Source organism: Anopheles aquasalis, chromosome 2 (assembly GCF_943734665.1).
Source record: "Anopheles aquasalis chromosome 2, idAnoAquaMG_Q_19, whole genome shotgun sequence".
Lineage (NCBI taxonomy): Eukaryota > Metazoa > Arthropoda > Insecta > Diptera > Culicidae > Anopheles > Anopheles aquasalis.
Window position 1 is genome coordinate 41,717,501 of NC_064877.1, and position 27,412 is coordinate 41,744,912.

At 46.0% G+C, this 27,412-nt stretch overlaps 1 protein-coding gene and 5 non-coding genes across 8 annotated transcripts in view; 1 reads left to right on the forward strand and 5 right to left on the reverse strand.

The window, feature by feature from the left end:
* The first annotated feature begins 2,081 nt into the window (after window positions 1-2,081).
* The window catches only part of LOC126572030 (polypyrimidine tract-binding protein 2), a 252,267-nt gene continuing 226,936 nt past the window's right edge, over window positions 2,082-27,412 (forward strand). Inside the window, exon 1 of one of the 3 annotated variants that reach the window (XM_050231043.1) lies at window positions 2,082-2,100. The gene's annotated coding sequence lies outside the window, so the exon portion shown is untranslated. Of the gene's footprint in view, window positions 2,101-2,287; window positions 2,373-2,475; window positions 2,507-27,412 lie in introns of those variants that run through there. The other 2 variants (XM_050231045.1, XM_050231046.1) reach the window with 2 other exon arrangements.
* On the reverse strand, window positions 22,375-22,446 carry Trnag-ucc (transfer RNA glycine (anticodon UCC)). The gene has a single exon. It is a non-coding gene; the product is annotated as a tRNA-Gly (tRNA).
* On the reverse strand, window positions 24,082-24,155 carry Trnai-aau (transfer RNA isoleucine (anticodon AAU)). Its single transcript has one exon. It is a non-coding gene; the product is annotated as a tRNA-Ile (tRNA).
* Window positions 25,099-25,172, reverse strand: Trnai-aau (transfer RNA isoleucine (anticodon AAU)). The gene has a single exon. It is a non-coding gene; the product is annotated as a tRNA-Ile (tRNA).
* Trnag-ucc (transfer RNA glycine (anticodon UCC)) lies at window positions 25,972-26,043 on the reverse strand. Its single transcript has one exon. It is a non-coding gene; the product is annotated as a tRNA-Gly (tRNA).
* On the reverse strand, window positions 26,646-26,719 carry Trnai-aau (transfer RNA isoleucine (anticodon AAU)). The gene has a single exon. It is a non-coding gene; the product is annotated as a tRNA-Ile (tRNA).

Genomic DNA, 27,412 nt, shown 5'->3' on the forward strand with positions numbered 1-27,412 from the left:
TATTTACATTCATGGTATTATTTTCGTGTACACATCGCTAAAAAAATACTTTTTCGGCGCTCATATGATCTCCAAGCTTGATCTTGTGATATAAGAACATAGCTGGATATAAAAATATCAAATTTCGTCCATGAAGTGATCAGTTTCAACGCCAATAATAATTAGTATTTCAGCATTAAAAATACAAATTAGCTATTGATTATTTTTAACAAAGTATTGAACAATTTAAAACAAAAACTTCCTCCGGAGCTGTTTCTTTCAAATGAAAGGGTTTTGAGAAAACCACCATAAATTTTTTACATGCTCTGCGGGCATTACGGCGTGAGGTTTCTCATTCCATAGTATCTTTATCCTTACGGCTTTAATTTATCTAAAGCTCTTGCACGATATTGCTGCATGGTTAATCACTTTGAAAATACACAGACTCGGAACACAGGAATAAAACATTCATAAAACTTCGCCGAATCTCAAAGAACATTACACTAGCGCCTTCTGGCGGTGGGGACCATCAGTAGCATAGGCTCGAATGCGCAGCCGCTCGCTCGCGCCCGGAACGGTTTCGTCGCTGCTGCTGATGCTGCTGCTGCGGTTCACGTGATGGTTGCCAGATTATTTAACTCCTTAATGATTACTTACCCTCAATTATCTATTAAAATGATGACTCTTGGTACATAAAAATGTTCCTCAAACACCTATGCGGCTACTGTGGTACAGCAACCGATTATCCTTGAAAGGCACCCTGGAATGGAGTCCTACCCGGGCTTGTGCGTTGGTGTGCGTTAAAAAATGACAAAACACTCCCTCAACGGCTACTACTACTACTACCACTACTACCATCGCCCACCGCCTGGAGCTGTCAAGTTGCGTCCCCAAAAAACGAAAACAGTACGGTGGCGGTGCGATTTATGCGACTCCTTTTCCGTGGGTTTCCTTGTGTACCGCGATTCCGCCAGAGAATAATTCACAGAACTGATACTGCTCCGACTGTCAGAAGCGTGTGCATTATGCAAGAGTGCAACATGTGAGAGTTTGCTGGCCGTCGAATTCGATTGGCAGTGATTGCAGTGGCGCCCTTTGCCCCGACGGACCGATTTGTCCAGTTGTTTTCTCACCTGACCCACGGCCAGATTACTGGGTGGGCATTGTTCCGTTTAGCCGGGCGGTGCCGTTGCTGCCAAGTGCTTGTCAAATATCCTGTGCTCTTGTAATGTGATGAGCGGCGAGTTCATTGCATCTTATTGTGGCTGAGGAAGCAGCAGTAGCAGCAGCAGCAGCAGCAGTTGTAGTGCTGCATCATTGACGTCATACCTGAAACAACTCAAAGCAGAAGGTCGGTAAAGTGCTGCTGTGCCACCCCTTCTTGGCACCAGGCTCCGTTCCGTTCCGAAGTGATCCATGGTTTCAACTTTACACCCTACGCAATGCACTACGCTCGCACGTAGTTAGTAAAGTAGTAAGTTTTGTCTTGGTCGTCGCATCATTCACATATCCAAAAAGGACATTGCATTGCTTAAGCAGACCGTCGTCGCAAACCGGACCGAAAGGTGGTAAACGGAAAACCGAACAGCAAAGGTGAACAACATACGGAAAATAAGGCGCTTGGTCCATCAAAACGCGCAACCCTACGGCGAAAGCATCCACTCACAGGACAACACGCTAGTACCTAGTGGTGTTGGTGTGTTCTGAATCGAATCATCCCTTGGCCGGGTCCCCGGTGTGGTGTTTTATTGCGCAAGTGTGTCGTGGTGCAGTCGCGCGCGTACGAAACAACTGTCAAGTGACAGTACCCCTCTCCCTAGCACCCCACCCCAAAGCCGAGGGGGCGCACTCTATACCCTCTATACTACTGCACTGGTGCTTGTTGCGAAAGCGGAAGAAAAACGGACAAAACAACAATCTTTCTTGCTAGCCGTCGGGAGGATGTGCAGCGCCAGCGCCGCTTTTGCCAGTGTTAGTGCACACCCTAGGACACCCTTGTCCTTCTCGGCCTAGTAGCATAGCACCAGAACGCCAGTGGAAGGACGGCGCGTGATGAAAACAAATAATTGCGGTTGTGTCTCGTTGTGCTGGTAGTGAAAATTACGGTGCATCAAGTGAAAGGTATCGAGCGTCTGACAACTGACTAAAGAAAGAAAGAAAGAAATCTAGAAGCATTTGTGACATTCTACGCGCACGCCGAAGAGAAAGAGAGAGAGAGAGAGAGAGAGAGAGAGAGAGAGAGAGAGAGAGAGAGAGAGAGAGAGAGAGAGAGATTGGCGTGCAGTAGCAGCAGCAGCAGCATTGTGACGTATAGCTCTGCAGACACCTACCAAGGGTATCTGCTCCACCACGAACAAAGAACCCGTGCCATCTGGGAGAATGGTGGGGCTGCGGTGAGACGGAACGACACAGTTGTGACCACTTGTTGTGCAGTGTGAACCTCGGGATTAATTCATTTTTCAAATATTGATTTTTGCCTCTACTCCTCGGACGTGCAGTCGTTAAGTCGTACCTCCTGCAGCAGCAGGTACCTCAGTGGCTGCCAGCGATAGTGTAAGAAGACAGTCGCGACATTCTCCCGTCAAAGCACTCCCCGGGAATTTCTTCATCGCACCTGGGGCCATGGTGCTGCGGATGAGAGGATGAGCCCCCCGACGACGACAACGACGACGAGTAGTGTCCCTTCTGGCGTCGTGTGCATACGATAGATAGACGGTCAGTTCCGTGACGTCTGAAGGATCCTTGTGGAGCGGCAACGACGACGAGGACGACGACTTGGTGTTTCGGTGTTTGTGTGCTGGTGCCCCAGAGCAACCGTTTGCTCCTGATATCCCTTATCGCTGCACAGTGCGCGCTCACACCAATACACACGTGCGGCAATCTCCGGTGCTCCGGTGCCGCTCCCACACACTCTTTGGGTGTCTATGTGTGTGAAGTAAACGCGACGCGGCGCAACAAGCGGCGACCTTCTTTTTCTTTCTTTTCTTTTTCATTTTATTTGGAGAGCGCCTGCTCCTGCTCATCTTCCTCGTCTTCCGTCGCAAGCTCGAGAAAGGTTCGCCATTGACTTTTGGGCTTTTTTGCGAACCGTCACACGATATGCAGCGATGTACGCACGCACCCAATGCTGCTGGGTTATGAATGTTGCGCTTTTTCTAATCGAATGCGTTGGAATGATTCGATGAAAAGCTACCGCTGCTGCTTGTTCTTCGTACGTCCGATTCGATCTAGTGCTCGTTGGAAAAATGGAGCAGCAGTGCCCACTTCGATGATGCTTCGGTTGCGTATGATTCGCGTATGACTCTGCCATTGGCCACCCCTTTGCGGCTTCTACCTGTAGCTCCTGTGGCGCGGGATCCTCGAGAGTCGTGCATTGTGTGGGTGTGTGTGTCTGTGTGCGAACCACAAACCGGAGCCGGAGTACGGTGTTCCTTTAAAAGGGGGGGAGGGCCTACTGGGGGGGTTAGCTGCGTTTAGGGAGTTTGAGGGTGTGCTTGGCCAACTCTGACCGGGTGAACAACGGCGCAAGGAGACGATCCTGGGCACAGCCAGGATCCAGAAGGTGACATTGGATTTTGATGTGTGTGCGTATCGTGTAGCGGGTACGGAGTGACATTCTGATTCGTTTGGGGCTTTCTGGTGCCTTCCCACATACGTAAGGTAAGTAATATAAGTATATAAGGATATTAAGGATATTTTTACATTCTTCAACGCTGGATTTATATTTAAAAAAAAGTGCTGTTTACAGTTCACATACAGATACACAATAGAGATGCTGTAAATAATTATTAAATTAATGACCATTATTATACATAAAATCTGCTCAATATCTACAGCAATTCGCATAGATTTTAGGCCGTTACATAGTACATATAAGCTTCTTTTAATGTTATGACTAATAACTACATTTGCGATAGACAATACCAACTGCCACACGCTCTTCTAAGCTTATACTAAACGATTACAGTGACCTGCATTGGCCTGTTAGTCCCCATGGTCCGCTCCATGAACCACACCGCCTTTAAGTGGCTGCCCTCGTTTCCGACTCTTTGCCCTTCTCTTCCTGCCAATCTGCTACCCATCGGTGTTTGCATAATACAATGGGCCAATGAAGGGCGCTTGTTGCTGATTGTTGTTTCTGCCATTCTTCCTGCCGTAGCCCCAATTGTCACCCTGTTGCTGGCCTTTACCCCAACCCAACTGATCAAATCATCCGTTAACCGGCCCTTTTCCATCGCCGTCTCTCTCTCTCTCTCTCTCTCTCTCTCTCTCTCTCTCTCTCTCTCTCTCTGTGCTCTCTCGAAGCTTATCCCTAATCCAGTGCACGAGGGAATCGATATCAGCTCCGATGCGTTCGTAAGCCACCAACCACTCGCTCCGATCCGATAGCATCCATTCCATCCGACAACGATATATCTTCATCGAACGGCGTTGGACCCGGGCGTTGGTGGCTGGGGACAAAGTGTCGCTACACCCGGCACACCATTATGCTCAGTTATCCGTATAGACATCCCCTTTTGTTCCGACAAAAGGTTCCAAAAGGGGGAAAGGGGTCGAATAAAAATAGATTCCTGCATACGGGATGCTGATGCCAGGCCTACTACGGACGTACCACGTCACTTTTCGTGCTCTGGCTGGCAAGGACGAGGGCAAGCGGCAACCGTGGTGATCGCTGAAGATCGCATACCGGTCGATTCGATGACATCTAATCGATTGACTTCGTGAGCAAAGCAGCCCCTAAATGTCGACATTTTGCCCTTCTGCTACCAAAGGGGATGCTGGACGGCCTTTGATGTTATCCTTCCATATTGCGTGCGCACGAGTGTGTCTATGTGTGTTGGCATCTCCTAGGGATCCGCCTGGTTGCGCTCGATGCCCCTTTTTTGGCCACCGCGCTCGTCAAGCGTTGGTATAAAAATGAGAAATTTCGAAACGAAAGTAAGAGCTAGCTGACTGGCTGGCTGGCTGGTTGGTTGGCTTGGGCAAACCGTAGGCTCTCGGTTACAAAAAAGGACCGACGAGCGGTAAGATCAACAGGGAACGAAATTAAAATTGAATAAAAAACATTCCGGTAGGCTTGCGTTGCGTGCGTGTGGCCAGGCCGGGGAACCGTTCAAGTTCACAAAAAGCAGCCTCTGCTAGCGCTTCCCAGGCCCATGCGGCTCATAAATCTCGGTATCCTGCATATATCAATTTCATTCATTGCGTTCACCTGCCTGCCGAACGTGGGCACGTTGAGGCCGGTGGCTCGGCATGCAACGGGGTGCCCCGGTACACGCTGCGCACTCCGTACATCATCCGGCACCACCGTACGGTTCCGTTCCGTCCGCTTCTTTGTGTTGCGGCAGTGTGTGGGGTGGCTCGCACGCCGGAAGCACGAGGCCACCCTCAGTTACCTCTCCCCCCCCCCCCCCCCCTTCCATTTGCGTGTACATTTGAGTGATTTTGTGCGAGGGTATGCAAGAAACTTCATCGGTACACCGTAAGATTACATTAATTATTCACCGCGAATGTGGAGCAATATGGCAGGGCAGGGAATACCGGCGGCGACCGACGAGCCAGCCAGCTAGCGAGCCGGCGAGTGTGCTCGGAGCTCGTAAGAAATGGCTTCGACACGGTCCGGAACGTCCGCGGAGAGCTTGGAGGGGTGCGAGATATGGCCACAAAAAGGTAAAAACGAAAAAGTGCTGCAAGTCCGGGAGGCACAAGGGAAGCGAGACACAAAAACACAATATTTGGCAGAGAGAGAGAGAGAGAGAGAGAGAGAGAGAGAGCGAGGGGGAAAAACGCAAATAACCAAACCAAACTGTACCAGCCAGCCAGTATAGCTTAGGTTCCCGGTGAGCACCTTTCCCGATACTCACCGGATAACCGGGTGGTGAGGTGAACGGGACATGCCGCTGGGAGCGGGGCTGCTGGCAAAGTTTATGAAACCGGGAAAACCCCGGACTACCTTTAACAATGTGGCAACCAAATGTGGTGTACATTTGAATGGAGGCTGCTGCCGTGGCTGCTCAGAGTGTTCCAGTTCTATTTGTACACATCCTTGATTGGATCGAGCCCCCCCAAACCATCTCGCTCTCTTCGCATGTGGCCGTTTGGTTTACTCTTTTTCGAATGTTTGGCTTTGAGTTCATATCACCACAGACGAGCGTTGGTTGCTGGTAGGCTTTGTTTGTTCTGTGTGAGTTGTGGCACTTCTCAAAAGGCGGGGGAAATCGTGTTAGAAACGTTCGATGAAGCGTTATCCAATGTTGCTGTGGAGTGATTGTTTGATGATTGATGTGTTTTAGAAATATGGAAACATTCGGTCTGTTCGGTGAGTTCGAAACGGATAAGTTTACGTGCTTCAGATCAATGAAAGCTTATTGCGTTTCGCTGCGATGCTGCATGAACCGCTTGTCGGATAAATCTATGTTGTTTTGGCGATTAATTAGGGATTTGTGGTGTAGCCCGCGATTTGTAGCCAGATTCTACCGCATACACGGAAAAAATGCAAACAATAGGCTCACCGTTACTTGTTTGGTGTTAGGAAAATGTTTCTACCTCGTCCCTTTTGCCGATCTCGATCGTCTTTGGTTGGTAACCTTTTTCTATGCTATTCAAGCTATTCATACTTATTCCGCTGTGCTAACAGAAATAGTATTTTAGATAATAACAGTAATCCACAATTTTCTCTTCAGAACGCTTTGTCTTTTCTGCTGGAGCATCTTATTTGAAGAGTTAGACCAAGACTGAACTTTACAGTAAAATATAAATTATTTCTCTATTGCTCTTGAAGACGACTTATTCTTTACTTCAAAGAATACTGTTGCAAATCGTTGATGCAACAGGAAATTAATCAATCTTGTAGACAATTTGTAGGTTCTCTTCGTTGTGGTGAGATCACAAATATAGTCTTCTTTTTACGCGTTGATATCACAAAAAGGGCTGAATGCTGCCCGCGCGCGCTTTTTTTATGTTCTTCTACTCGCGGGTTCTGTTTTTCCCTAGTCCTTACATTTGTAGGACTCCACGCTCATGTCATTTTTGATAATTACGATAAAATATAGTTCTTTAAACCAGTTGCCCTTTGATGCTGTGTAACAGCCATTGGTATATCCTTATCTACTGCGGGCAGTCCATATCGTGTAGTAACGATTGCTTATGAATACTCTCGATTTTCTCGAATACTGATGGCTACGTTGAAGTCATCACATCACATCATCACCACATAACGCACTGGCGAATATGAATCATCATAAACTCACGGAACTGATCAGATCCTCGGAAGGATCTGTTGGTGTGCAACGATAACCATCATTTGCCCGAGACGATCAGGCGAATGTCAGCAATTTAGCTCCCCTCCTCCTGCTGTTCCGACATGCCAAGAAACAGCGGAAGCAGCAGCATCCCAGTAACACGGTTCGCCGACAGCCGAGGAAGAAGAGGAAAAGGAAGAAGAAGAGATCCATAAAGTGAATGGAAAAATGGCACTCACGATGAAAGTAAGCAAGATAAATCTACAGTAATTTACTCTCGCCTTCGCCCTGCCCCGACCGGTCGTGTCCTATCGAGAGCGAGACCACGGAGGAACACATCAAATCGACCATCGGCATCACCGGCCGAGTTGGCCCCCAGTCTCATTCCGAGCGTTATTCCGATAGATTTGTTTGTGGTACCCGGTGGGAATAAGGAAGCATGAGGGGCATGTGTGAGATACATCGATCCTGTCTTCCACCATATGCCACCTGTTCACTCCTCCCGCCTCTCCCCGTCATGTCAGTGGAGCTACGTTTCGTTCTGCTGCATCACTATTTTCATTTTCCATCGCCCATCCATGCCTCGTCCGCTAAGCTCACGGGAACATCCACGGGACCGACTGCTTCGTGCACGGAGCAATTTAGCGCCAAAGACATGCGCGTCCCAGAATATAAATAAATAGTTTTCGGCAATTCGGGTTACACCGTCAGTGGACCACGTGGCCTGGACCACGTCTGTTTTCGCTTCGTTGTTCGCATTGCGATAGAGACCTGCGTCTTCCATCGTGGTCCACCGTGTTCCATGTGCGACCGGGTCCAGGACCAGGATGACCGAGCACACACCGCACAGGACCATTAGACCTCGTGTTCCGCGTACATGGGAGCCCGCGCCGGCCCGGTCGGGGTTTTAGTGTAAAACATTTATTTTCCCATGAATTTCTAATCACACCGTCCGCGAGCGAGCACATCACCTCGGTCGGCGTAATGAAATATTAACAATTTCATTTCTCATTCCAATAACGATTACCGAACCCCACCGGATGCCGGATACCGGATGCCAGGGTGTCGGAGAAATCGGTTCCATCGCGTATGGTGGCAGACCGGCAACTACTTCGGTTCTAGCTCCTCGCTGTGCGCTTTCAGTGAGGAAAGGTTTTTCTTTCCCCGAAAGCTGTATGCTCGCCACCCGTTCCCCTTCGAGGGGCGCATTAACGGGGCGCTGCTTTCTACCCCTTTTTTAGGGGGGGGGGGGGGGCTTGGAAGAGAGCTTGTGGTATCAGCTAGAGCTGGCCGGCCAGGTAGTGCCTTCTGAGTGCTCCACGGTGTCTTCCAAGCCGCAGCAGCAACAGCAGCCAACACCAAAACCCTTTAAGGAAATGGAAACTAGACTCACCGGGGTCTTTCGCGGCGGCCACTTCACGGAAAGATGCGCCCGTTGATTCATGGCTTTGACACCCACGGAGTGCGCCCACTTGGACAGCCCCTCCCCCCGGCAAACCGCACTACAATCCCTTAATCTGATGCTCACCACTTGGTGCTCGTCCTTCTCTTTGAAGTCGTTGTTAATCCTTTCACTTTGAGTTTTTGCGCTCTCTTTTTCTCTCTTTCTCTCTCTCTCTCTCTGCCTCTTTGTCACTTCCTGCCCTTCGTTGGTTTGTGGTTTTACGCTGGACAACACCCCTGCAGTACACCGAATCCACTCCGGCAATTCTCTCAACCTTCGGGGCCCAAAATCCGTAAAGCGCCATACGAACCACCTGCCCGTGAAAGCGTCTAAGCCCTGGGCATTTATTACTTTGCGAAAGCAAGCTACAGGCCGTGAGCTCGCGAGCTCGTGAGCGTATGTTTACCGTGTTGTTTGTGTTGTAATCTGGCCGGTCCGGATCTTGTTTTGCAAATTTTGAAGCGTCCGATAACACACAACGTTTTTGGCACGTGGCACTCATCCTTTTTGGGGCACAACGCACACGCGGTCCGTTTCTCACGTTCTATTTTTAAAAATCCCGATTCCGGAAAACGGGTCCCAGTCCGCTCAATTCCGAAATTCCGAATTTCCATCGGACATCAATGATTGGAGGTAGAAAAATATGACGAGTGATGGCACGATCCCACCAATCGCTTCTACTACGCTTTTAAAGGCATTCACAAAGCTTTCATCTAAATGGATGACTTATGCTCACGCCACACTCTACTGCAACATGTCTTCGTGTGGCGTTGAGTGCGTTTGTTTTGCTTTTGCCTAAGGATAGAGAACACTCGTAAGAACACACTCACGGACACACGGACACGGACGTGATCGATGAACCGTTGGAGCGCATTTGCATTGGCCCTGTTCGGTTCCTGTCCCGTGCACCGCTGGTCCACCGGACGAGCATTGCACTTTTTGCACCACGACTGACCGACTAGGTTGGCCAAAGAAAATGTTGATTCTAATCTAAGAAAAACAGAGAACCATGTAGCTTCCACCCCTTGTCCATGGGTAGGAAAACTTTGAACTCTACACCACGCCATGCCCTCCCCACCCGGGTAGTCGACACTCCGACATTCCCGATTGTCCAACCGGCGTCGCATTCACCACCGGACTTACAAAGTAGAGAGAGAGAGAGAGAGAGAGAGAGAGAGAGAGAGAGAGAGAGAGAGAGAGAGAGAGAGAGAAAAAGAGGTGCTGAAGCGTGGGGTTTGTGTTAGAAAAACATATACTCTCGAATACGTCGTTTGAAGACGCGAGGTACCGTCCCATCCTCTAGCTCCTCTAGCCCACCCCACCGGAATGACCGGAGGGAAAGTTCGCCCCCCCCGTCGACTGGCTAGTCTCGGTTAAAGCCAGGATTTAAAGTTTTGCCTACAAAGTGAAATATTGGATTGTTTTTCACCGGGGCGTTTTTGGTAGGAGTCGGAGTTCTAGTCGAGTCCGTGTTTTCGTCGCCGGTGTTTGTGTGTGGGTTGGATTTAATTTTCATCTTGGCCTGTGGTTACCATAATCGGGGTACCATTTGGCAGAGGGCGTTTAGTTGTTGTGCCACCCTACGGTCGAATTGCAGCTACTGGTTATTTCGACCAAAGACCTGGCAGCTAAGCAGCTGGTGCGAAGCTGTGTAAACCGTTTTCGGAGTTTAGTTTGGAAGTTCGAAGAAAAGCTTCTTAGCGCAGGTGTACTTCTGTTGTTACTTGTGGAATTAGCTTCTGCTGCACGGAATGCTATTCATTCCAAGATGTTTGGTGTTGCTCTAAACAAACAGAATACCAACCAGAATGGATCTGCCTTATCTCCAACCACTGACTCCAACTCATTCAGATGTATTTGATGGAATGCCAGCGAACCAGATCATAATGTGAGGGTTTCGCTCGTCAGCCGACGATCATCGATCTCAGGAACATGCCAGATAGAAACATCTAATTCATGAAACACAACGCGATTGTTTCAAAAGGTTCTAGCTGCCAGTAATCGATGCAAGGTTTAACTTACGGTTATTTGTCATTAGCTTGCTATAAACCAGAGGTCTCAAACTTGCGGCACGCGGGCCACATGTGGCCCACTAAATTATTTTGTGCCGCCCGCGGCCACGTCCATGGTGTATGTTAAGTTTGGTCATTACTTGTGTGTTCTATGTAATTTTATTCTATGCGTATGTTGGAATAGACCATTGGTAATAAATCTGGGTTAAATAACCATTAATAGCCATTTAAATTTCTATTAAAAATCCCGGAAATTTTACCGGCTACCTGGCGCCTCCATTTAGAAGGGCGCCTCCATCGGCAACGGAGCTCCATAATTTTATTTTCTCGGCGCGGTGACCAGTTTTGGATTTGTATTTACCTCTCTACCCCCGAACAATCGGTACTGGTTGGGCTTTGGTGGGAAAAAGCCAATTTAATAAAGCCATGCACCTCCAAAATATGTGGCGAAATGAGCTACCAGTCCTGTTACTTTCTTCTGCGGCACGCATGCTAAAATGAATTTGAGAACCCCTGCTTTTTTTAGCATTTTTAGCATTTTATAGCAATTATTAAAAATACACAAACAAGCGTTGGTACCAAACGCAACGCTAGTTGATCAATAGAAACAAAAAAACAAGTGCTTGAGAGATGTTTACTACAATTTAATTACAACTGTGAATCGCCTAGTAATTTTGAATAACCAAGAATATTTACAACCCAGCTATTTAAGTGAAGGCATGATGGCACTGTTAATTAAATCTCGTTTGGCAGATCGTCTAGTGATAAAGTTGGCACATTACACTGGCTACTGGTCTACTCTTTATCAAACAAAAGCTCCCTAGTTGCCGACTAATACTGCTGCTGCCCTGAAGTGTTGCAGACACGCTCTCGGTCATTCTTGGAATGCTTTGCTTCATCACGCTTTATAATCGAACCGATGCGCGCGTGGAATCTACTTGTCACTGTAAGCCCAACGATCCAATATTCGTTAAGGCCCCTGGTTCGCTTAAACCATCAAAGCTTAGCTGAAGGTGCAGGTTAATAATTATCATTAGCGAATTTCGATATTACATTACTGTCCCCGTCGGTCCAAAGCCCCAAATATCCCTTTTGCCCTCTCTCTCTGTGTCTATCGACCTGTGAAGTGTGTCAATAAATTAAGGATCTTCGTATTGCGCACCGCCAAACAGCGTACCAGCGTTCCGTCACTCTCTCGTCTCGACAGCGATCTATTACCGCGTGCTTAATGTGATCAATTAATCTCCCTCCGGCCCCATAGCTCAACGCGGATGCCTTCATTATGGTTGAGTAACTTTCTGCGAAATTAGCAGCAAACTCGTAACCCCATCATCTCGGCGCCACCAGCGACACTGGCCACGACACCTTAACGCTCTAATCGCTATCGAAATGACATTCCCGAACCGCCGCACACCCGCCACCATCCTAATCCGAGTTGCCGCCAGGTTGCGTTGCGTTGCGTTAAACTGTGACAGGCCCAGGTGCCGTAAATTGTAACGCCAATCGATGTCACCTACCCGGGGGAGGCCAACGCAATCGACTCGGCGTGCTTCGGGGCTTTTTTTTTGCCCCCGGGTATGATCAGCCGACCATGGGTTCAAAGTGAACGGAAAGGCATTGGAGGCAGTTTTCTTTTTCTGTCCGGGCGCTGCCACCTGCCTTTGAAGCACCATGTTCTCCCCCGGGGGGTGGTGCGGAAGGTGGACAGAAAAGAAAAATAGCTTTTAATGAGTTTTTATCGGTTCCGGTGTTGCGTTCGGTGAGTCCGGCGGCCGATCGGAGTGTAGGGATACCACCAGACCGGTCCAGGCCTAGGTGCCTGCCAGTTGTTGGTGGTGGTGGTGGTGGTCGCACCGGCTTAAATCACAATTTACGGGATAATTATTTGTCATTTAATTGGATTACGGTGCCAGTGGCATGTGCGTGCGTTAGTGCGTCCATTTCGTTCCCGCACCGGACCGGAAACCGCTTGCGATCCATTTGTTTCCCGGCCAGTTACGCACTCAGCCTCTGTCGTCTCCGTCGTCAGGGGCTGGCTACTTGTTACTGTTCGGTGGCGCAGGACAATGGCAATTCGTTCTTCCTGTTCGCCGAACGAGTTCCAGCTCCAATTAGCGCCCAACGAGTGGGCTGTGAGGAGAGGAAACTAACGGGAGCATTAGTTAGGGTTGAGCAGCATGCAGATAAAATGGATCCGCCGGTTGGGGACGCTGTCAGTGAGGTCTGACCTGGACACGCATACTCGCTGTCGACCGTTCGGGGTATCGATTCACTCTAGTTGGAGCTATATTTATCACCGGCACACACCTCAGAGGAACGAGCGTGTGGGGGGAGGAGATGCAAACGGCCTATTGACTTTTCTGGATAATCTCAATCCGCAGAGACAGGAGACGGCAGGCACCAGTAGCATTGACAATGATGTTATGGAAAACTCCGGGGGAACAGTGTAGTTTCATTGAGGGTTAACGGTGATGTAGCAACGACATGGATCTTTGAATTGAAGGTCGAGAGATTACGTTTTATGATCGTCGTTTGTGTCGGATGGAATAAAAAGAGTTTTGGCTCTGGGGATTACCACTTGATATTAAAAAAATGTCAGCTATAAGCCTGTTGTACGCTGCATATTGTGTATCAGGGACATTAAATATATTCTAGTTAAGGTGTTCTAGCAATTGTATTTATTAATTGAATTGTGGGAAATAATTAGTAGTTGATCTTATTTTTCTTGCTAAGGTTTAAACGATTAAACTCTATATGATTAATTCTATATGACGGATTAACAGATTTTTCAAGAAGAATTTTAACACTTGTAAAAAGAATTAAAATTTGGGAGGGATATACTCTATTTTTAAACAAATTAAATAACAGTTTCATAAACAAACCACCACTACATGAGATACACACATGTGATAATAAAGAGAGATGAACGACAAACAATGAACATACGCCAGTACGCCACGATCAATAAATTATGCAAAAGCAAACCATCAGGCTTGTACCATCGTCTCCTCCGTCAGTTTCCGGAGGGCCGGGCTACTGATTTCACCATTCGCCACCGCTTTAGTGCCACGGTTGTGATTTGAGCGGACAAAATTTGGCAAACATTTGTTGATTGCTCGGCCCGTGGCCTCCGAAAATATGGTCAGCAATGACAAACTGGAGCTGTTACAACTCCACACAGACACCAAGCATCCGGTATGCAAGATGCAACCATGCCAGCCATACCATGCCATGTGAAAGGAAGTTCATTATGCAGATGCAGATGAGAAGCTGCCCATTAGGAATGCGACCGATGGTTCCGACCGCTTGATGGCCGCTTTTTGACGATGTAATGGAGGTGAATCCGGTTCCGGAAGGCTTTCGTTAGTGGGCTCACGCAAACAGATGTCCGAGCTGGTTACGAGTCTTTTAGCGGGTTGGATCGGTCCAGGACGTGGACGCTGTGAAAGGATTAATTGTTTGACCGATTGTTTGTTTGTATTTTCGGGACTTCGAGGCTCAACCCTCTGTGGCATCACGGCCAGATTGAAACGATGACGATGAAACTGTAATATTGTTTCCGGTGAGGTTACAACGGGAATTGTGGCTTGTTCTTGTGACATAATCTGGCGGATGTTAGATAAAGTTGAAGTGAATGCGGAGCAAGCAAACGGAAGCCGAGGTACGATTAATTATTCAAATGAGCGCACAAATACAAAGCAAAGTGTCCTTGAGCATATGCAGCGACTGGCGAACCATCAGCAGCAACATTGGACGTGGTATGGTTGTGGCAAGGGACACACCAATTTAACTTGACCGATTCGTATTCATTTAGCACTTGTGCTGGTTCAACCTTTGCACTTTGACTTGACCGAATGCTGAAGTATCCTTATTATGTCACCTGAAACTCGCTGGTATTTGATCCGCTTTGCTTCAAGTATTCGCGAGATGATTTGGTGCATTTCTTCCTGCGATTGCCTTGGTGCTCGGTGCTTACTGTTTGCATAATCCATTGCATATGCAATATTACGGCGTGCTTTAGCTGTTTTTGCAATGGCAGCAATGCTTCTAACCGTTCCGCTCCAATAAGCACACTACTTGGTGGACCTCAAATTCCTGGCTTCCGAGAATGCAATAAGGTGCAGCGCAGCACAAGCCATCGCATCCATGTGTCAGCCATTACCGAAACCTGCTCACTGTGAGCTTTCTGAGTCACTCAGCTTAACGCGGTATGCTTGAGGGAGATGGGACTATAACTACCCAAGGGAAAGCCCCCGGATGCTGTTGCTTGAGGCGCATTATATTGCAAATTCATTGGAACTGCCTGCATCAGCTACAGCCCCACGGCACATGGAAGCCTTTCGCGGTATTCGCCCATCAGAGACGACGAACTGCGGCGCAAGGCTCGAAGAATTGTAATGTGGGAGCGGAGCTCGTTAAGGGCTTTTGGGCCGCACGGTACACGTGGCTCGGGATGAGTTTCACGAATCATCATTATCATGCAACGCGGCGACCTAGACGCTCGAGTCCGTTGTTTGCAGTGCAATTCAACGACCGCATCGAAGCGATGCACTCTCTTTCCCCAGTAGCTGATGAGCATCAGTGGGCACCCGTTTTTGGGTTTGCGTTCATTATGTACCAAACTAAGGGGCAGCTTTCGTCCGGTCATCAATCTTTGTGCCAAAAATGAAGCGATGTTATAGCACCTAACGTGAAGCTAACCGAATGCAATGTAATGCTACGATAAGGAACGACCACCAATAGTGACTCATGACCGTTGGGATCGCCCATGCGCTGCTGGTCTGCAACGTGCGTATTGCAGAAGACAGGCCGATTGACAAGCAGGGACCTGAGGTGGCTTTGGGCTGAACTGAACATTTCAATTAAAACATCTTCTTAGAACATCAAATAAGAAGATGAAGCGCGCGAGTGGACTCGTGTACTTCACTCAACAAAACCACGTAACACCGATTCCAACATCTCCTCAGTCTTCAGAGAATTAACACAACAACAACAACAAAAAAGCCGAGGGAAAAATCCTTAATTCACCGCTTTCGAGTGCAGCTGGGCACCGTGCAGTGGAGTGCTGTGAAAATATTCATTATCCTGTTTTCCACCGGTATGTTTCTTGTTCCTCTTCGTGTCTACGTTGGTACCTTGGCGGTACCTTGATACCACCGGTACACGCGGATTGGCTTTTGTAGCGGCCAGCATTTGTTTGAACTTGATGAGCAGCGTTGCAGTGCAGTGCGATGAAACTATACTGGAGTTGACTGGCGTGATGGTGTTGGCCTGATCCCGAACAAAATCCACCTGCACCGGTACAAGATTTCTCCATCGCTGCTCACCTTTCGCAAGCGCAATTGGCGAGCTGGCTAGTTAACAGACGATGGAGCGGCGAACTGCTTCGAGAGCGAGATGAAGCGAAAAACAGAAAAGCGATTTCCACGCTTCCTGACGAGTAACAGCTCACCAGAATGAGCCCGGAACGGTCTCCGGTACCCTCCTGACTCTAAGATGCACCACAATTCGCAACCACCTTTGTTTTTTTTTTTTATTCGTCCGGGTTCAGTTCGTCCGGCTTTGCACAAGCACAATGACGGCGACCACCATCATTTATGTGTAGTGTGGTTTGGGCGCACCGCGGTTTTGTTCCGGCTCCGGTACACATTGTCGAAACTGAAATGCGCTGGTGGTTGAGAGGAAAGGGTTTTCGGGGTTACAGAGAGCTGCCAGTGTCAGTAATGGGGAAAGATGGTGAAGCTGGTGAACGGTGGCTTGGCATAACATTGAAACGGGAAGCCCTCAACCACGGGTTCCGGCACAGAACCGCTGCAAGCGTCTGCAAATTAGCTTATAGTTCGCGGAGAAAAGGTGCCCCGTGATACTGCTACATGCACTTGAATGGTCAGGAACCTGCACGGTTTCAGCCCTGGAGTCTAAGTGGATGGGCCATGCCATCACCACCAGATCACCAGAGGAAGAGCAAATGAATCATTTTCGATGCAGTGCAGTCCGGTTGTTGGTAGTGGCTTAACCGTGATTTCGGGTCGTGAAATGCATTGGAAAAAAGTAGTTAAATCGAAATTAGCGTTCTTACTTAGTGGAATCGCAGTTTACTCTGCTTAAAAATTGAATAATTGAGTAAATATGAATAATGTTCGTTACTAAAAGTTGCACAAGATCTCTCTACTCCTAGCGCAATTTATGATATGATCAAGGTTGTGCCATACATTGTTATATTAAATTGGTTTCGATTATGATTATGATGAGCATGTATGCTCATATGCTGTTACGAAATCGAAATTTGCAATATCCAGCCTTTAATAACTCATACCCAGTCGCCGGAGTACATTGCAGAAACATTTTATACGAACCAGAATCGTTTACCAGCAAGTTAGTGTACCAGAGACGTCCTTATATCAAACACAATAACAATCAGTCATTATTGCATTACCGCAGTTTTAAAATGTTACATAAAAATGAGTATTGTTGAAAAGAGAAAATAGAGGTTTTATGGCCACTCCACAAGCAGTCTTAACCAAACAAACTGTCTTTTTACTGTTTTCGAAACACTACCAAAATATGTTTCCTTGATTAACTTTCATATATGCCAATGATCCAACAATACAATGCCAAACAATCCAACGGGCTTCGTTACCACCGTTTTTTTTTATTCCAACAATCGATCGTACTAAGCGTTTCGAGCGTTTGGTGTGGTTTCCTTTTTGCCATCAGAAATAGCACCAACCTCCAACGATTCCGCGCATTTGGTTCATAAATTTTCATTACCAACCCACGACGACAAAACATACAAAGACAACATATGTTGTGCTGCAGGTGAACATTACCTACCATCGATTAAGTGGCGATAGCAATCATCTCACGCAATGTTTATCCATCTCGCAGGATCATCTTCACCAGCGAGCCGCAAAAGCAAACTGTCTACCGGTCGACAAACACACCAACAAAAAAAGAGAAAACACTCCTACACACCAGAGGTGAGTTTCCTTTGCTTTCCTTTACCGAGTTCCTGCCGAGTTTTTCTTTCCCCATTTTCCCATTCCGCTTACGCCAGACGCCAAACTTCTCACTTTGCTTCGACTTCTACCATTCTTAGGTTTCTTCTTCAACCTTTTCTTCATCTTCTTCTTCACCAGCATGCAGTAACGAATTGCGTTTTTCTGTTTTCTATGGGGGTGATGATACGGGGTGGTTACTCCACATGTGTGCGTGCGTGCGTGCGTACGTTGTGGAGAAGAAGAGCAACTGCAGCACCTTCAGCAATGCTTCATCGAAACTTTCCCATCAACTTCAAACTCACGCACGCTAGCCCACAACTCTTCTTCCGCCTTCTTCTTCTTCTTCATATCTCCTGTCTTTGCATGCATGTATGTGTGTGATGTCTGTATGTTTCATTATCGAAAACTTTGCGTACCTGGTGGGCCCGGCAATTTTCCCCAATTCTATCCACAGCAGAAGGAGAGCGCAAGTGAGCGTGCACTGCAACCGGTGCGGTGGCCAATAGCTTTCTAGAAAATTGCTTTTACCAGTCCAGACCGCGGCGCGGTGTGGTTGGGTTTGCGGAGCGGTTCCCACCGAAAAATCCTCCTCCCCCTTGCCAGTTGACCGTCGATCCGTATATTTGTCTTATGAACGTATCGCAGGAAGAGCCACTTGGCCCGGCCTCATGCTCCAACTCGGATCTTGATCGATGGTCGATGTCCGTCGGTTCGGAGTGCACTTGTGGCGGCGGCTTTCGGGGCGGCTTCGTTGTCATCGGTATCGGTTCCATCGAGGGCACTCGGATCCTCGCAAACTCACTTACAACTGCAAAAGGACCGTCGAACCCTTCTTCTTTGTCGAGTTGTTCTTGTAGTTCTGGCCCTCAACTGGCACTCGACGACGATGAGGATCGACGTAAAGGGGGACGAGGGCCAAGTGTTGATGTTTCAGTTCCAGGATGTTACTCTGGCCACTAGCCCCGTGTGAGTGCATGCGTAGTGGCCATATTTTAGCATCATCTGAAGCATCTTACCCACTCTGAAGGTGGATTACATCAAATCGGAAGGATGATGGGTTGGGGATTAACACTGCAGCAGCGTACGCGTGTTGTTGGCCGTCATTGTTGGCTGATGGTTGGATGGTGGTCCCGAAGGTGGACTCCATCCCGAAAGCATCACATCGAAAGTGTGATGGTTTGTAATTTTTAATTTTCCTGAAAGCACTCCTCTGGCCGCCCGCTGAACATACCAAGCCGACATGTTGCATTCGTTGGGACGCTGGGTGTCGCTGCGAGGCATAAAGTAAGCTATTTGAAGTTCTTACCATTTTTCGATGCCCTCTCCCCTTCCCCCTCCCACCGCCCTGTGGCTTCGGGTCTGCCATTTCGAGTGGCAACAGTGTGCATGTCATTGGCACATTTGCTCGTGTGTTGGATCGCCGACGGAAAACTCATTCTTTTCCAGCTCCGTTCCTTGTGTTGGCTTTCTTTTGGAAAAGTGTATGTGTGAATGTGTTTGTGTTTGCCTCGGTGTAGCCGGAGCTGGTCTTGGAAGGTTCTTGATGGTAAGGGCCCCGCAGCAACAGGCCGGTGCAGACGCTTCGCCGAAACAACAGGTTCTGTTTGGTCAGCTGTCTATGCCGTTGTGCCCAGCTCGTCTGCTCTCTCTCTCTCTCGGTATGTTATTGGTGGGAGCTGAGTTGAGAGCTAATTAATGAAAGGAATCGGCCTCGGCTAGCCATAGAAACCGAAACCGCCAGACACCATAACACCAAAACACCACGCAATGGCAGCGATGGACGTTTAAATTCATTTTTTCACCAAGAATTACGAAGGCTCGTTAACAGTGCACGGCTGGACCAGATCTTCTGGACTTCTTAAATGTCGCTTAGTGCGAGCACATTTTTTGTTTTGCAAAATCGTAGGAAATGATTTGCCTTCTTTTCCTTCACACGTCACGTCATGTGTCACGCAAAATGCAGTGCAGTTGGTGTGCCGGTGTGGAATTACCAAGCAATTGGTCATTAAAAAATGGGTGACTCTTTTGCAGCGGCCGGTCTCCGAAAGGATAGAGTCCACCCCTTTCTCCACTACACCCACTGACAGTGACTAGATCCCCGGGATGGCAAATTGGATAAGTAATTACCGGTTGGCACGGCAGGCCAGCCATGCTCCTGCCGGACGGCATTTGAATGTAATTTGCTCTCCGCCGCCGAGTAATTATGCCTTTCATTGTGCATAAGTGCAACTGTGCACGCGTGTGTATCGTTGGCTAATGAATCATCAATCTGGACTTTCTTTGTCGGGTGACTCTAGATTCATTCAAAAAATGAGCTTTTTCTTTCGTGCAATCAGTGATAACTATAATGCTAACTAGCAAGGATGACACTGTGTGTTTCATTTGAAAATGGAAAAGAGATTTTCGAAAAAAGACATTTTTTCTCACTATAATCAACATTTTGTTATCGTACCGCATTGCTAGTAGGATCCTTCGACAGATATTAGGTATTTCCCAATTTGTCGAGCTGATTAATCTTATTTATTCAGCAGTTCTTGAACTCCACCACAATTAATTCTGGGTTTGAATTCCAAAATCGTTTGAACCAAAGATTTGGTCGTTATCTAAAACGCATAGCATATTTATCGAAAATAAATGGCACAGAATTTGCTTGCAATATACTGATAAATATATTGTAGCGATTAAATTTATCTTGTTAATTTATCACAAGGATGAGTGGAACATGGATCAACCGCCCTGTAACCCTGTGACCTTCAGGCACATGTTGTCCCCTTGGATTCATAGAATTTAGTACCCATGTTTGTGTTTGTTAATAGATGAATACTAATTGATTACATCACGGGATGAATGATTCCTTCCAGGAAATTCTTATTTTTATGACGACGGGATCACAACTCGCCAAACAGTTTGCAACAGGAGGCTTTCATCCACCTTTTAAATAAAAGCAGAGAAACATGCTCCACGCGCTTTCCAGTGACACTCTCGCACCCACAGACAGACACACACGCGTACAAATGTACAAAGTAAAAGCGAGAAATTCCCCCGGGAAATATGGGCCTTGGTGAAATGAGATACAGAAGCGAGATCCAAACCGCCACGATATGGCTACGATGCTACGTGAGCCCGGCATGGAAACGAAAATAAACAATCCACACCCCCTGTCCCCCCAAATCAACCACCCACCTTCCAGGGCTCTCAGGTGAATTGGCCAAAAACTGTGTGTGTTCGGGGCCCTCCTTCAGCGCAGTTTCCGCGTGCGTGTGTTGAGGTGTATTACAATGAGGCTTCGAATGTTACGTAACGGAAATGGACACGTGGCCGCAAGTACGGACCGCGTCCTGGCGGTGTGTGCAGCACAAATAATTGGCCAAAAAGCTGCTTGCCATCGGCAGCAATCCGTCAGCGAAAGGCTCGTTCGCTCGCTCGGTCTGTGTGCTCGGTTTACCGCACCCGGGGCCACCAACCATCGTGGCCAACAGAGAGGGATGGGAATCGAGGAGCGAAGGATGCGCCGCTGCAGAACGCGTTTATGCGTTATTCATGGCCGCGATGTTTGTGTTCAATTATATTGTAACCAACCGTTTTACACACCCACTATATTCTTTCTGCTGGCTTTTCCGGGGCTACCGATGCCGGTAGGAAACCGAACGAACTTGAAACGCGAACAGCGCTAACCACCCCCAAAAAGCTACCATCGGTCGAAACCAGTGGCACATTGGCATCACCGCAACTGCACAACCGACAGCGGCAGGTGGAATTGAATTAAAAATCCTTCATCAGCAAAACAAAAACTGCCTGGCCTTCCTTCGTCCTTCCAATGGGGCAGTGGGGTGGGAAATGAAATAAAATACCAGCGAGGCAAAAAAAGAAGAAACACGACAAAAAAAAACGAACGAAAAAAGCGGAACCAGAACCACCATCAGTCAAACCGATCGTCCCACGGATCCGAGGGGTATTCTCCGGAAGTAGCGAGCGCACGTGGCCATACCCTGGTGCCCGGTGCGCGACTGTCGAAACAAAGCAAACCAATAGAAGGCATGGTCAGGGTGGGATGGTGGTTGGTGGCCAAACCTCGACTAAAAACCGACGAGAGCAAATATTTATTTCCGCCCCAAATTCACGAACCAAGCAACCAACCAACAACCGAACAGTGCAAACATCAAACAAACATCGATACTTCCTAAGCAGGCCGTTGCCGTGTGGTTGGGTGTGGCTGGAAGGAAGGACCGTGCCACAACAAGTGCCCAGCGCAATCCAATCGGAATTCGGTTTGGTGCCTGGCCGACTTGTTCGCCCCATAAGTGGTCACTCCTTTTTCAGCCAGGATGCGGAACGAACGCAAATAGGAGAAACATTTAAAAGGACTTCGTTTTGCAAAAAGCAAAGAAAAATGGAATCGATCAGGTGGGAACATGGATTGCTGCAGTTGGTATGATGAGAACGATCAAAAAGTGAATCTTCTTTCCCTATAATATTGATCTGTCTATCACAACTAATTGGTTTGATTTGACTCTTTTGAGCTGCTGGTACTCCAAGACCTCCCTTGGGACGACTCTTTTTGCTAGAAAAGGTCCTGTCAGTAACGTTAACCACCCTACCTCTTCTTTGTTTCTGTGGAAAAGGAAAGGAGGAATGGTGCGCGTTCGTGAATCAAGGAAATAAAGGTGTCCATTAAAATGAAACAAAAAGGATATCCGTGCGTCGGCCGGGAATCGAACCCGGATCAACTGCTTGGAAGGCAACTATGCTGACCATTACACCACCGACGCTTGCTGGAGACCCTTGAGCCTTAATCTGGTCTGGCACAACCCGCCCTTGTTTCATGTTCTGATAAGAGTTCTTTGGAGTTTTTCCGGCATTTAATGCTTACCTAACGAAGCATAAAATAGGTCTCTTTTGAAGCAACAAGACAACACAAAGTTAACAAGCTCACGAATCGCGAGAAAATGAAATCATTAACCAAAGGAACTGATTTTTTTGACCACCCTTTTCAGTGTCGACCAAGGGTCGACGCAATGGATGGCATTCAGATGATGGTAAAATGATATTGAACACAATTAGAAAAAGAGGATGCTGGTCGATGTCGCACTAATAACCTTCGGAACGCTGACCTTCTCTCATTATGCTGCGTGACTGCTTGAATAATGACGATTCCGATTGGCGCGATGCGTCCGGATAGATTTCCCGCGAGAACGACAGCTCCGTAACCGCTCATGATTTCAGTCCTTTGCACCGCAAAAAATGCCCGCCGTGTTGCGGCCCTCAATTTCTTCCGTTTTTATTATTCTGCTTTATTATTCGTTTGTATTATTCTTCTTGCTGAGTTCAAACTTTACAATCCTATTGTATGTTTGATTGGAGAACATGTGCTGTAAGGATCATTGCATTTATTCTGCTGAAATGCAAATGAAATCTGACGAAAGATAAAAATATTTAAATTCCAGAAAATAGAACGCATTTCAAATATGAGCATTCCTTTTAATGAAATGTTTAAAAATGAAAACACACAGAGTAGAATTAACTTCTTATAGAACCGTTCTCGAACCTTAAGAGAATTTCTATAGCTTATAGAAAGTAAAAGACCACCGCTTGTCTTGGATACGGTATTCTCCAAGGAGGTGTCCTCCCACATACATCGAGCCAAGATGTAGGTTTGTCTGCCTGATATCTCTATACTGCGAAGACTTGTGAGAATACTGTACCATCGCCAAAACACAACCGAGTATGTCCGGTATGGTTTGGAAAGAAATATCCAACCGAAATTAGAGATTTGTATTTTTTTTTTATTGCTTGTTATTATCAATTAACTAATTATGGAGGTGGAGTGGTCAAATGGCTTGAAACTTTAATTGTGTTTAGTACAATTTTTTGCCAACTACCATCATCGGTACACAATCTATTAAAGGATCTAAACCGTTAAAATTGCGTCAAACAGTTATCAACTGTCTCAACATCGTGGAAACATTAAGGCCAAAGAAGCATAAACCCAGGCCCGGGCCAAAGAAGCATAAACTTCGTATAAACATAATTATAAACATTTGTAAATGTAATGTTCAGAGATAATTAAAAGCTTGAGCAACATTGGAAAGATCAATATTACAAATTCTGGATGTTCTGTTATTATAGATATGAACTCTAGCTGTCTCACTATAAGCACAGATTCTGAAAGCATCAATCCACCAAAGAAAAACTTTCCTGATCCATGCCCGTAGCAGTAAGTGTTGCAGAACTAATGACCAGTGGTGTTTCAGTGTTTTGCTGGAAGTGAAGTTTTTTTTTAATCTTTTGAATCAGTTCAATTATAAGTGCATGCAATAAAATGTGAACGTAGGGACGGGGCTGGTTTGCACTGACACTTGGAAAATATTCACTACTCCACAGTGAGGCATAAAAAAACCATTATATGGCTCCAGAGAGGATCGAACTCACGACCTTCGCGTTATTAGCACGACGCTCTAACCAACTGAGCTATGGGGCCAGTTGGCATAACCGTAGATTTAACCAAATAAAAATAAATTGTGACCTGGGTATGCTTGAGATTACTATGTGCTCACCGAATGGCAAGCTAACCAAATAAATTTATAATGACTAAATGACTAAAATTCTTCCCATTTGTTACTCGTCTTACCATTCAAAGTACATCGGAATATCCCAATATACATCACGTAATATTAATTTCGTTTGATATGAATCCATTCAATAAAAAATAGCATGATTTTCATACATAGGCGGACACAATTTTTCTGCTTATAAATTATAACCATTGGCTGCGTTTTGTTTTCTGTCATTTTTATTAGTTCACTTTACCAAAAGGTTTATTCAAATGAATGGTAATTACAAAAACGATAATTATTAAGCAATCAAGGCATGTTTTCTACCAGAATCATAGATGTACCTGATCAGAACACGAACGACCTAAATTAAGCTGTAGATTTACTAAAGTCGTATAAATATTAAGATAGTGCGGCATTTGAAGATATCGTCAACAATCCACAATATTTTCAAACATATTCCATATTTTTCATGATTGCAGCCTCTTTATAGTACGCCATCCTTAGCGATATTTGTTCATAATTCTAGAAAATTGTATGCCAAAAAATTGTAAAAAATACAAAATAGTTATTGAAATTAAAGTTACTTGAAGTTACTTATTCAATGTTACTGTATGATGTTCATGTTGCTAGATTTTTCTTTCCAACTTTAATTCAAATGGTTGTAGTGATCTTGATCGATAAAGAACTTCTTCTACAGATAAAACTAACTAAACTATTAGTGTAAAATATTGTTTCAATGAATTTAGCTATAAAAGCTATAACGAGCTAACAATGATACATACAATAAATAGCGTGGACTTGTTGGGTTTTGCGCTACTGATACTAGGACACCACCAGTCCACAGTGAATGGAAGAAAAAAAGTACTATGGCTCCAGAGAGGATCGAACTCACGACCTTCGCGTTATTAGCACGACGCTCTAACCAACTGAGCTATGGGGCCAGTTGGTGTAAGGGTAGATTTAACTTGATAACACCAGCTGGTTGTTGCTTGAATGCTTAACTATTGAGGCTTCAGCTATCTCTGAATACATGCATAAAATTATATCGAATATATCAATAAATGTATTCAAATTCATCAGTTTTCAAATGAAATGATGTGCAGACAAAATCTTCAACCTACCAAAAGAACAATCACAATATAAAAACAAAAAAAAAACAGAGGAAGTGTGCGCCTGTCATTACAACTGATTGATTTCCGGATTTAATCTTGTCCATAATTGCATCAATATAATCTGTGTAGGCATCTTAGCAGTTAATAGGTTTTAAATATGCAAAAGAACACGCCACTAAGTCATAATATGAGCCATGAGTTTTATGACCGATATGGTAATCCATTAGGTGTCTGACCACCATTTTTCGTTTTAAGTGGTAACTCCTTTCGACCAGTCACCAATCTAGTATAAATAAGAGAAACATTAAAAAGGACTTGGGTTTAAATAGGAGAAACATTAAAAAGAAGGTTCCACAAAGGTGAGGATGATGGAATGGAACCGACCAGGAATGCGGAATGAAATTGAGCTGGACTGCTCCGGGTTTTATAATGAGATCCGTCAAAAAGTGTATCTCCTTTCCCTTCAACATTGATCTGTCTGTCACAACTAATTGGTTTGATTTGACTCTTTTCAACTGCTGGTACTCCAAGACCTCCCTTGGGAGGACTCTTTTTGCTAGAAAAGGTGTGTGCGTTCGTGAATCAAGGAAAAAGAGTGTCCATTAAAATGAAACAAAAAGGACATCCGTGCGTCGGCCGGGAATCGAACCCGGATCAACTGCTTGGAAGGCAACTATGCTGACCATTACACCACCGACGCTTGCTGGAGACCCTTGAGCCTTAATTTGGTTTGGCACAACCCGCCCTTGTTTCATGTTCTGATAAGAGTTCTTTGGAGTTTTTCCGGCATTTAATGCTTACCTAACGAAGCATAAAATAGGTCTCTTTTGAAGCAACAAGACAACACAAAGTTAACAAGTTCACGAATCGCGAGAAAATGAAATCATTAACCAAAGAAACGGATTTTTCACCCTTTTCAGTGTCGATAGAGGGTCGACGTAGTCGATGACATTCAGATGATGGTAAAATGATATTGAACACAATTAGAAAAAGAGGATGCTGGTCGATGCCGTACTAATAACCATCGGAATGCTGACTTTCTCTCATTATGCTGCGTGACTGCTTGAATAATGACGATTCCGATTGGCGCGATGCGTCCGGATAGATTTCCCGCGAGAACGACAGTTCCGTAACCGCTAATGATTTCAGTCCTTTGTACCGCAAAAAGGAATGACCATCGTTGCCTTGAAAAGAAATGGCATCTATGGTTGTATGGTCATTATAGTACACTATAAGTCATTATAGTACACTATATAACAATAGATTGGCAAACAGCAAAAAAGAGCAAAATACCTAATTTCTTGGCTCCAGAGAGGATCGAACTCACGACCTTCGCGTTATTAGCACGACGCTCTAACCAACTGAGCTATGGGGCCATGTTGCAAGCTCAAGAAGTGTAAAATTTAAAATTTTAAGAAATTTTTCAAAAGGTGTCCAACTTTAACCGGTTTCTACCAGGGGCTCATAATTGGAAAACAGCTGAAAAAGAGCCTATGGAAGAAGTTATCCAACACCTGGTCATAATTGCAAATTATATGATTGGTCAGCGGTTGACGAGGTACGTGCATTCGGGCCAAATCGGATGACTGACCAACGCTGTGCTATGTTGCGTATATGCAGTTATCTTTATTGAAGATAGTATTTTTTATGCATTTGTATACTAATTGAAAACCATCTGATTTGCTTAATTTAACTTAAAATCAGATAAAGACCGAAACAGCAACTCCTAGATGCAGAGTCAAAGCCGAAGGCACCCATGGAGTTCGAGGAGACCAAAGTCATAGAAGAAGAACAACGAAGGTGTTGAACACCTCAGCAGCTTCAAAGTATTTACCAAGCTAGACGAAGATTAATCAGACGGACGAAACAACAGACGTCGCACGCACGGGGTGATGATTACAAAAATCGAAATCGTTCAGCAATGTAATGAAATAATATGTGTGCTGAGTTAAGATTTAGCGAAAACATACATAGAAGAACATAAATTGAAAGACATGAACATCTAGCTCATGAAGGACATTAATATTACAATCTATTTTATGTTTTCTTGTGGTTGTTCTCATATTTTG